Below are 11,403 nucleotides of genomic sequence, written 5' to 3' on the forward strand. Positions count from 1 at the left end.
GCGCTGGGATAAGCAGAAACAAGTTAAAGAAAGAAGAAATAAGAGAGCAGATTCTCCACATCCGGTGAACTCCGAAAGGAGATACACTCTGAGAAATAGAGAAAATATAAAAGCTCATGACAGATATACTGATTCACGTCCCTCATATTCTTTTTAGGATGCACTGGATAGACATAGCAAGAGAGGGGGTTCTCCTAATCGACGTCCTGCATACGTGAAACAAAAAAAAGACTCACCACAGTCTTCAGACAAAAAAGAAAAGTCCCCACAACAGAAGCCACAGTTAAAAAAAATAAAAATAAAATGTGGCATTACTGTCAATTAAAAATGACAGTACACTTGAGAACATTGCTGAAGAACATGACAATGGGCAGTGACACTGTTAGCGCAGCAGAGGTCACAATATGTCGCCAGAGTCTGAAAGATAATCTGGATGCGACAGCAACTAGCGATTTCATTGCGGTTGAGACTGCGGACGGGCATGTTCTCCCGCCCGATAGGGTTTATGATTTAAAAATTCAAATTGAGGGAGACATAGAGCGCACTATTAAAGTAATATTCTGGGATGAACTTAATTGTGATATCCTGTTGGCCAAAAGAGACTGGCCACCTGAGCACGTCCGTAAGCTCCCACATGGGGAAGATGTAATTTTGCCTTCTTTCTCTGATCTTGTTCCGGAGGCGGTAAAACAAGCCTACGCTGTTGATTGGGCTTTAATGCAGGCTCCTGCACTGTACTGCAATCATGTAGGTTGGGACAAGGACTGTCCTTGTCATGTAATAGCTATCAGGTCCACACCCCAACCTCAGCCACAATATCCTGTTAAATACGAAGCTAAAGCTCCAGTGAGGGAGATCCTCACTCAGCTCGAGTACCAGGGAGCAATAGAGTCCTGTGCCTCTCCAATGAATAACCCGTTATTCCTGCTTGAAAAAACCTGATCATACATACAGAATAGTCTTAGATCACAGACATTTAAACAGTCATACACATACATGTGCTATACAAAATTCACATAGCACAGCACTTATTAATAATATAGGGCCTCATTACAACCTTGGCAGTCAAAGACCAGACTACATAACAATGTCCAACCTCGTTACAAACACCTCCTCGACCATGGGGAGGGTGTAGAATGAGCTCTTGCTGGTTCCAGTTACCGCATTGACAGCCCCAGTCCAAGATATGGCTGATTTTTTACGCCAACATTACACTGATTACACCGTCTACCATGAGCCTCCACGTGAAGTGGATCAACCTACCAGTAATGCACCTGATCCCGTTTTGCAGAGACTGCCTCTGGTTAATTCATTGACATTGATGATTTTTCTTCAGACTCATCCACTCCAGTAATTGAAAATGTATCAAAGACACATAAGCTGTACCTATGGTTGTACCTGTGGCTTAAAATGAACTATTTAATCCACCCTTGAAACTATTTATGGTTCTGTTTGACATTTTTTGCATTGTTCCTATGGATTGGCTTTGTGACTGTTTTCTTTCTACTTATAAACGGTCATCACCTTCCTTGAACACTCCTCAGTTGAGCTTGTGGATGAAGGCTTAACTCCATATCATTCCTCACAAAAGGTTCGAAGAGACTTGTCCCTTGTGAACATTTCAGCTGTGCCAATTCTCGATAGTATTGTGTGGGCCAACGTTCCATTTAATATATACGGGCATAGAGAGGTCATTCGAATTCCATATGTATTCAAAATTTCTATGACAGATGTTATTATACCTGGTGTTGTATCTGATGATTGGGACGTCCAGACAGTTGATTCCATGTTAACTGAAATGAAGGACTATTCAGTGTTTGAAAGTGATGATGTATATAGACATATATAATGAATTATGGGGAAATGTTCTGTTATAATAACTGGGGACATTACTACCTGCACCGTGTTTCTAGACATAGACCAGTAGTAAACTACACACAGTGGGAACACTGTTCTACACCACCAGTGGGGAGCCCAAAACACTATTTAGACAAGTTCACTTATTTTACCGGGCATGACACAAAAAGTTCAGCGTCATATTATTTAAAATTACCTCCTTCAAAAATTTGAATTTTTTTGCTAACCGATACAAAACTGATTTATTCAGAGTCCTTTGTTTCCCGTCTCACAGTTGAAGGTTACGAATACTGGAAGAACACTGTTGATTTAAAAAGTGTATGGGGAACACAAGATTGGCAAATACAGGGTAGGGAAGCGTTGTTTAGAGCATGCCTGATTACTGTGCAAATTATCTTTTTAAATGACACAATTCAGCAGACATCCTCTTTGGGGTTAGCAAAAATGAAAGAAATGAACACGACCAGTATCCCCACACCAGTGAAGTTTAATGATTGGCAATTCTTCCTAAATGTCACCATGGATGAACTAGATGCAAAGGTTCAGGCTGGTAATTATAATTATTCACTTTCTATTCCCGGCGGGTGGTTAATTTGGCCAATAGACACCAATGAATGTCAAGCACGTTTTTTTAATTCCTCAAGGGATTTCAAGATCAGGTGGCCAAATCCTTGCTTCATCTCGGGTCAACACATGGGTATAGTTACAACATATAGTGTGGGTAAACTGTGCCAACAATGGGCACAGTCTAACACGGTAGCTGCAGTTAAAGAACATGTTAACAGTCTTTTTGAAGATGTAGACTTGCAGGACGTTTTGCTAGGTCATCGAAAACACTTCTCTAAGAGATTTGTTTATGCTATGTACAACGAGATCTGGGAGCGCTCTCAGATCGAAGCTGCTGCAGGCCTAAGGCAAATAGACAGAGAAAACTTAAAAAAGGCTTTAGCTGTTGGTGATAACGGCATGCACACTTTGTCCAACAGAATTTGTTCACTAACTAACATAGTGTCATCTGCAATAGATATCATACAGACAGACGTGTCCCATTTATATCATGGACAGTCAGCTGCGTTCCATCATGCAGTTAGGTTGGATGTTACAGACATTGAAAAATGGCTGAATTACATGGAAATATATTAACGGTAGTGAATTTTTCACTGCTTTTAATTTAGCCAAAGAACAACAGACAATGGCTAAAAGGGAAGTGAGTTTCACAATGCTCCATTTAGAGAAATTAGAAAAACTGCCTTTCACAGTTGCAGAGAGTCCTTCAACAGTATGGCTCTTACATGGCATCATTAATCTGCCCATTTCCACTTTTCATTTTTTTGAATTGCCTGAAACATCTTGCCGTGGGCAGGTACGAGCGACTGGGTGATAGCTGTATTAAAGAAGAGTAGGGGTTGCCCTTTGATTACAAACGTCTGAACAGCGAAACAGAGGTCTTTCCTAGCGTAAGCGAATGTGAGACTACTGTTAGTCATTCAATGATTTGCAAGCAGGTGTCCCTTCATGGTCTTTGCAATGCGGGGGTCGCAAACTTGGCCTATTTTCTGATAGGTACTCCTGTCCCTTTGATTCGACCGGCATTTCATGCACTTTCGAATAGAAGTTATGTGGTGCTAAGCGACCAAAGCTGTTGCGGTATGCAACCAGGGATTGCCTACACAATTTCAGTCTCTAAGGTCGTTATGTGTTGTGGGCAGGCTTTGTCCCCCTCCCCCCCAACACACGAGAGATAAATGTATCAGACATGTGGACTCACATTGATACTATTAATGTAAATTATGACAAGCTGAGCAGACTAAAGGCACTAATGTTTCAAAAACAGGTCGCGTTGACATCAGCTAGAGAGACGTATGCTCTGCAGATTGCAAGATCATCAGTCGAGATTCAATCCCTATTAAATACCAACTTCCCCAAGCACTTTGGAGAACTGGTATCCCGAATATTCAATGCCTCAAGCACTGCTAGGATTGTTAATTTCTTTAAGGCTGTTGGGTCAGGATTCGTGTCCATCTTCCAGACAGTCTTCGGAGTCATCCCATCGGCCACCCATTCACTCTTTTCAAGTGTGTTTGGAAGCTTTCCAATAATTATGACATTGATTGGCTTGATACTACTGCTATTTCTTCTGATTCCCAGTTGTTGTGTCTTTTCAGCTACACAAAGCAATGGAGCAGATGCCACCAGCTCAACTGTGCCATGATTGCATGCTGGTGGAATTGGAGCGTGATTGGTCATTGTCATTCCGACCACTTCTATGGTGTGTGCAACCAGTCTTTCACTGCATATGGTGCCTCTTTGAACATTTGCCTACAGTGTGCTTTGTGGTTACGCCAGTGCCTCCTGTGGACCAAGAACTGCTGCCAATGAGGGTTCATTCACGGTCGTGCCCCTTGAGACTAAGGCTGATTTGCGAGGCCTCGTATGAGCATTCCTTGCTCACCGAGTTGGCTCGTTACACTATGGAGGATGGCACTGCTGCAGGTGGACCTGCACAAGAGACTACTGCGCACTACTGCTCCATGGACCCATCTGCCTATCCCCTGATCGATCTGACACCTGACGATGTGGCCTCATTCTTGGGGCCATTTCCATTCAGTGACTGCGGAGATGCTCTTCAAGAACATGACTATTGTAAATAATTTGATGATTGGTTTATACCAAATTCAAAAGTATACAGTTATTGTCCTTACTTTGGCCTGCTGTGCTTGTCATGGTCGACAATATATCTCTTGATATATTTTTAGCTATTGATTTTAATGTGTTTTTAAGAGGATTTTTAAACTAGCTTTTGCTCCAGAGCATTTTTAGCATTTGGATTCAGCTCACCTTCGGTGGCGTCCAGATATGGTGTCATACATCTTACGGCAATGGGGAGGGTGTAGTGAATCCTAGTTTGTTTTAATGGGTTACAGTAGTTAGCTTAGCCTATGGCTTGCAGACTTGTGCCCCTGTCACTCAGTGACTTTTAGCCTACTTAGCTTGTGTCAGGAGCACTTTCCTCATGAATAGTACCCTCCAATGCCCACATTCTGGCAGCCCCGACTCTTCGACTATATTAGTTATTATAGGTTCGGAGTGGCCGGATGAGGGGAAGGGATTTTGGGGAGCATACTGCAGGGAGGGAGACCTGTGACAATAATAAAGACTATGAAATCAGATGTCATATATTAAATAGCTTGATATACTTTCAACAGATATGATTGTATGAACTTACTCTCACCTGTTGGATTTATGATGAATGAACCAGATCTGTAGTTTGCTGGATTAGTTTCTAATACCGGGTAATTTAGAATTGTTTAGGGAATTTGGTTTCTATTCTTATCTTCCCAGGAATATACAGTCTTATATTCATGTAACTTAAAAGTTCGGAAACTGTATTAACCTTTAAACAAATTATGCAGGATTCCTTAAAATAGCACTTAGTCTTTTAAAATACTAGAAGACAAAAATCACCAAAAGAATATTCACCCAAAATGAAAGCGCTGGTTGCTTTCAAGCTTGTCCATACCTTGTAAATTCACTTGTGTTCTCTTACTCAAAAAATTCATAAATGTTCTGTGATTCTCCGATTAAAGTCTTTCAAAACGCTGTTTTATCACATCTCAAAAATAGTCTGTTTCTGTAAATTAACTTCGACTTGACATTCTTTAAAAAAATGCTCTTATCACATCTCAGAAATATTCTGTTTCTATAAATTAACTTCAGCTTGATATTATTTCCAAAAGGTTCTTTTATCACATCTCAGAAATAGTCTGTTTCTATTAATTAACTTCGACTTGACCTTCTTAAAAAGAAAATACTTTTATGACATATCAGAAATATTCAGCTTCTGTATATTAAATTCCACTTAACATCCTTTCAAAAAGCTCTGTTATCACATCTCAGAATCAATATGTTCTATAAATTAACTTTGACTTGACATTTCTACTAGTTTTGACAAAATAAATTGAGTAAATTGTTCCTTCAGTTTTCACAAAACAATCTCTGTCTATTAGTAAGTACAGAGTTGTACTTAATGCCTTTCACATAAATCACAAAGCTTCCATTGACAATTCCCAAAGGAGGCTAACCATGATTCAGGAGCTTATCAGTCATCACCAGCTTCCAGGAGAGAAGCTGAATCACAAGCACAAGTCAGGCAGTTATGCTGGGGTTTATACATGGGCCTCACCTGATCGCCAGTGTATTCTAATTAAGTCAGCACATGGCACTTTTGCCAGAGAGGAAATACAGTCAATCACTTGCAAGTCAATGTGTGTGCTTCCAGGATGTAAATAAAGGATGTTTTTAAATGACTGTCATTTCTGGAATGCTTGCTCTCTCTTGTTTTGTATTGCAACATTTAAAAGTTAACAAACCCAGATTCTCCAGTTACTACCACAGGCTGGGCTGATAATCATGACAGTTTGCTCTGTTTTAGCACATTTATTGCATTAATTATTTTAAGATGGCTGCCTTGATTTGACTTAGGCCCATGTTTTGATTTGCATTATCAGTGTCACCGCGCTAAGTCGTAAAGATCAAGCGAAAAATACAAACAAACTGTAGGTGTTCACCTTAGGTACTTTCCTTCTTCATGCTTTCGAGGGAATTGTTTATATTAATTACCGTCCCAAGCACGCCTTGTTATCTATTGTTTGGGAACAAACATACATCAGGGGTCCAAGTATATCTGTATAAATACTCCTCATTTTATCAGATAGTCAGAGGGATTCTGACCAGATGCCATCGATGCTATTGATGCTGCATGTCGCCTTGACACTGACCCAGTCTTCGTGTCCTTGCGGAGACTGAGTTAGAGACCTCATTTCCAAGGTAACGAGGGTTAGGAGCTCTTCTCATGGACATGGCATTGGCAGATTGAGGTTTAACATACCTAGCTCTCTTCCAGGTTAGAGGTTAGGCCTACATGCTGGGGTATTAGGACATATCACACTCTTCATGTTATTTCATGATATTGCAAGATGGTGGGGGTCTTTGTATTAATGACTCTTATCTTTACCATTCTGTTTCTTGCATGGTTCATTTTCTTAATCATTGCGGCCCATGAAACTTATCGCAGATTTCAGTTTTTCTAAAATAAAACCTATTGAAATTTTACTGCATTTTCGTCATTGCCTGTATGCGATTGAGATGTTGTTTATGTGTGAAAGGGGTAATCTCCAGTTAACCACGACGCCCCCTGAGATGTCACACTTTTGAGTCCATGCGTAAAGGCTGCCACAAATCACCTTTGACAGTTTTGGGTTGTTTTGTGAGCCGGAAGGGTTGGGACGACAGTTGTGTTTTGTAGTAGGATCGGCATAGTCGTCTACAAACATAAGTACTGTCATCCTTAAACCAGCAGTCTTCTCTAGAGCAAGAGTCCAACTACGACAATTCCACATGCCATTGTGCCATAGAGCAAGGGTGTGTGTATGTTCTCTGAAACATAGGTTTTATCCTGGAAGGTGTCCCTTCCATTACAACAACTATGCATTAATGCTTTTCCCACTTTGCATGTACGCTGTACAATGTGCAACATATATGCAAAGTTGGAAAAAAGAGGAGAAATGAAAACATTTCTCTTCTCTATGCCTGTCTCAAGGAGGCATAAGATGTTGGTGAAAATTCGGGTCTATCAATGTTTGTAGATAGGGATTCGCTCTAACATTTTCTGATATGTTTGCATCAGAAAAGTTTTGCAATCTTGATGCAAAACATTAGTGAATCTGGCCCTGAGTCGACAGTGGGGAGCACAGGTGGACAAATAAGTTGAGCAAAGTATTGCAGAATCCCTGCCCACTCAGCTGTTGTCCTTCTCTCATCTGAACACTTCCTGAAACTAGTTAACAGTAATCTTACTCTCATATTACCCAATTCTAATACTTTAATTGGAGAACTGATATAACATGAAGCTTGAAACGTTTTATTAAAGTTAAGCTGGCAGGAATATCATTACTAATCTATGAGGCATATTTACAAGAAAGTGGCAAATCGGTCCTGATGCGCCACTTTTCTTTTGTTGCCCCTGCCCTACCTCACAACACCATGGTTGCTCCATATTTACAATACGGCGCACCATGGCGGTCGTTAGGACAATAGCATCAAAATATTTGACACTATTGTGGCACTTTGCTGCACTAGAGTCAAAAATGTTGACGCTAGTGCAGCAAAGCACAGGGAGGCCCATTTTTAGGCCCCCCTTGCATACATTAGGCCTGGCACAGGCATAATGTGGCGCAAGGGTTTACAAAGTGGGGCAATGCAAGCATTGTGCCACTTTGTAAATACAGCCCAGGAGAAAGGGCTCCTTAACACCATCGTAGCGTTAAAAACAATTACGCTAAGGCAGCGCAAGGTGGCGCTAGGGGCTTGTAAATATGTTCCTTTAAGTTTACAAGTACAAATAGTATAATACCTGGACCCTCGCCCTAGGTTTGCTCTACCATCAAAACCATTCTGTTTCAATAATATGATATTTTTTCTACTGATGGTTAATCTTCACCATGGGGAGAGGAGCAAAGGCTAAAATGATACATTATAAGAAGAAATAGGAAAATAGGAGTGAAAATGAAGAGAAGAGAAAGGGAGAAGATGGGAGATCGCAGATGGTCCATTGTCAGGGACACCAGCTACTTCCAGTGGCCATATCACTTTGTCCACTTCTATTTTATCCTGGTCAATTCCACATGACTGTGGGAAGTGTGCTGCCTTTTTCAGGATCGATATGCTAAAATCCAAATGTGAGGGAGTGAACTATAATGGTGCCTTGTTGCTTCCCGCATTTGCAGACCTTGAAGGGAAATGATATGCTAACCTCACTGTTAGACCTCACAGCCTTTGGGTACTCTTCCCCCTCCCAATGTTTTGTCTACCTCCTTCACTTTTCTGCCCTCACTTTTGCTGGCTTCAGGACTCTGTACACCTTATCACTGCTAACCAGTGCTAAAGTGCTTGTGCTCACTCTCCTAAAGCATGGTAACATTGGCTTAACCCCAATTGGCATTTTTAATTTACCTATAACTCCCTAGTAAAGTACACTACATTTGCCCAGGGCCTGTAAATTAAAAACTACTTGTGGGCCTGCAAGCACTGATTGTGCCTCCCACTTAAGTAGACCTCATCCATCCTCGGAGCCTGCGTCTGGGTCGTCTGCACGCTTCCCCGAGTTTCCCGGAGCTGGAGCGACCCCCCCAGTTTAAAGAGTTCTATGAGGCCATGCGTCTCATCTTTGGGGGGACGACCCCGATACAGTGCCTTCGGGCCCAAGTGGTTCGGTTGAGGGGACTTCAGGTTCTGCGCTGGTGGCTTCGGCTCCAGCCACCAAGGTCACCTCCGGATCCACTTGGGGATCTGCTCCGGAGCCGGTCGCACCCTTGAGATCTTCCCCGGCACTGGGTCGATTGTCGATGCCCACTATCGACCCTTTTCCTATGGGTAAAAATTCAGGGCAGGATTGGAGGGGTCCCTAGACCCTTATGAATACCAGAATGACCCATCTTTGGACTGGGCTCAGGGATTGGGCGACCCCAGTGGTCTGGATACTTCTCCTGATGCTGGCATGCTGTCTCCTCCTACTGTGGCTATTGCAGAGGGAATAACTTATGGTATGGTGGTCAGTAGGGCAGCTGAGGTCCTTTGCCTTGTTTTTCCTACTGCAGAGGTCAGTTCTAATCTCCTGACGGAGGTGCTTCAGCCTGGGGCTTCCACTTCAGAACCCCTTTTGCCATTCAATATAGCCCTGAGTGATGTCCTTTTGGGTACTTGGTCCAAACCCAACAAAGCTCCGAATTACCCTAAATTCCTGTCCCAGCAGGGAATCAAAAAGGCTTGAACAGTTTGGTAAGAAGTTGTTTTCTTCCTCCAGTCTGTGAACACCACATGCGTTTTGGGCTGCTATACCCACTTTTGTTGGATACGGTTGCGCAAGTCCTGCCGCAGATACCGGAGGAGGCCCGTGCTATCGTCTCCCAAGGGGGTAAAGTTCACAATCTGTTGTGGGCTGGAAACGGCCGATTCTCTGGGCAGATCGGCTGCTACAACGGTGGCCTTGAGACATACTTCAGGTTTTTCTGGGGTTCTCCAACAGTCACTCATGGACATATCCTTTGATGGCTCCCATCTCTTTGGAGACATAACGGACTCGGCCTTGCAAAGATTCAAGGATTCCAGGGCTACGGCTTGGTCCCTTGGTCTTCCCTCTGCCCCTCGCCCCCCGCAGTCCTCTTTTCACCCCTTTCGTAGCTACCGACGGTTGCTCCCTGTCACGTCGTCCACCCAGCCACCATACCACCCATGCTGTCCAGCCTCTGTGTGGCTGGGGATGCGGAATCCCACATGGGCGTGGGACAGGGAACCAGAGGTCTGCCCAGTTCACCTCTGCCCCCGCTGCAGCCTCCAAACCTTCCTACTCCGTCCCCTCACTCACATCCAGTTGGTGGCAGGATTTGCCATCACCTGCCCCACTGGGAATCCATCACTACAGACAGGTGGGTTTTTAAAATTGTTCGAATAGGCTACTCCCTCCCTTTCGAATCTGCTCCACCAGCCATGCCTCCATCCTTCAGTCACCTGCCAGAGGATCATTTGGCACTTCTCCGCCAGGAGGTCGCAGCTCTCTTGGCCTATTTGTTATTCCCACTACTTTCTGGTGCCGAAAAAGGACAAGGGCTTACGTCCTATCCTAGACCTTCGGACCTGAATTACTTCCTCAAGAAGGAGAAATTCAAAATGCTCACACTGGCTCAGGTTCTGTCTGCCTTGGACCCAGAAGACTGGATGGTAGCATTGGACTTGCAGGATGCTTATTTCTTGCCTGCCCACAGACGTTACCTACGATTCGTGGTAGGTCACAAGCACTTTCAGTCTACTGTGCTCCCCTTCAGCCTTACTAGTGCCCTTCATGTGTTCACGAAAGTGATGGCGGTGGTTGCAGCTTATCTGCGTAGGTTAGGGGTGTCAGTCTTCCCCTACCTCGACGACTGGCTGTTGAAGGCGGACTCGCCCCAGAAAGTCATCTCCCACCTTCAGACTGTAGCGAACCTCCTGCATACGCTTGGGTTCATTGTAAACGTGCCAAAGTCACACCTGACATCCTCTAAGCTGCTCCCTTTCATCTGAGCTGTTCTGGACACAGTTCAGTTTCGGGCTTATCCTCCCGAAAAGCGAGTCCACGACATTCAGGCTATGATTCCGATTTTCAGCCTCAGTCTTGGGTTTTGGTGAGACTGACTCTGAGGCTGCTTGGCCTCATGGCCTCCTGCATCCTGCTAGTAACACATGCCAGATGGCATATGCGGGCTCTGCAGTGGGACCTGAAGTTCTAGTGGGCGCAGCATCAGGGAAATCTCTCCGACATGGTTCAGATCTCGGAGGGGACTGCGAAAGACATGTCGTGGTGGCTTTCGAATCCGCATTGGGTCCACGGCAGATCCCTCTCCCTCCCCCAACCAGATCTCTGTCTATAGTGAAAGATGCGTCACTTCTGGGTTGGGGCTGCCACATGGGAGAGACGGAGATCAGAGGCCTCTGGTCCCCGGTGGAGTCTGGGCT

Source organism: Pleurodeles waltl, chromosome 6 (assembly GCF_031143425.1).
Source record: "Pleurodeles waltl isolate 20211129_DDA chromosome 6, aPleWal1.hap1.20221129, whole genome shotgun sequence".
In the NCBI taxonomy this organism is placed as follows: Eukaryota; Metazoa; Chordata; class Amphibia; order Caudata; family Salamandridae; genus Pleurodeles; species Pleurodeles waltl.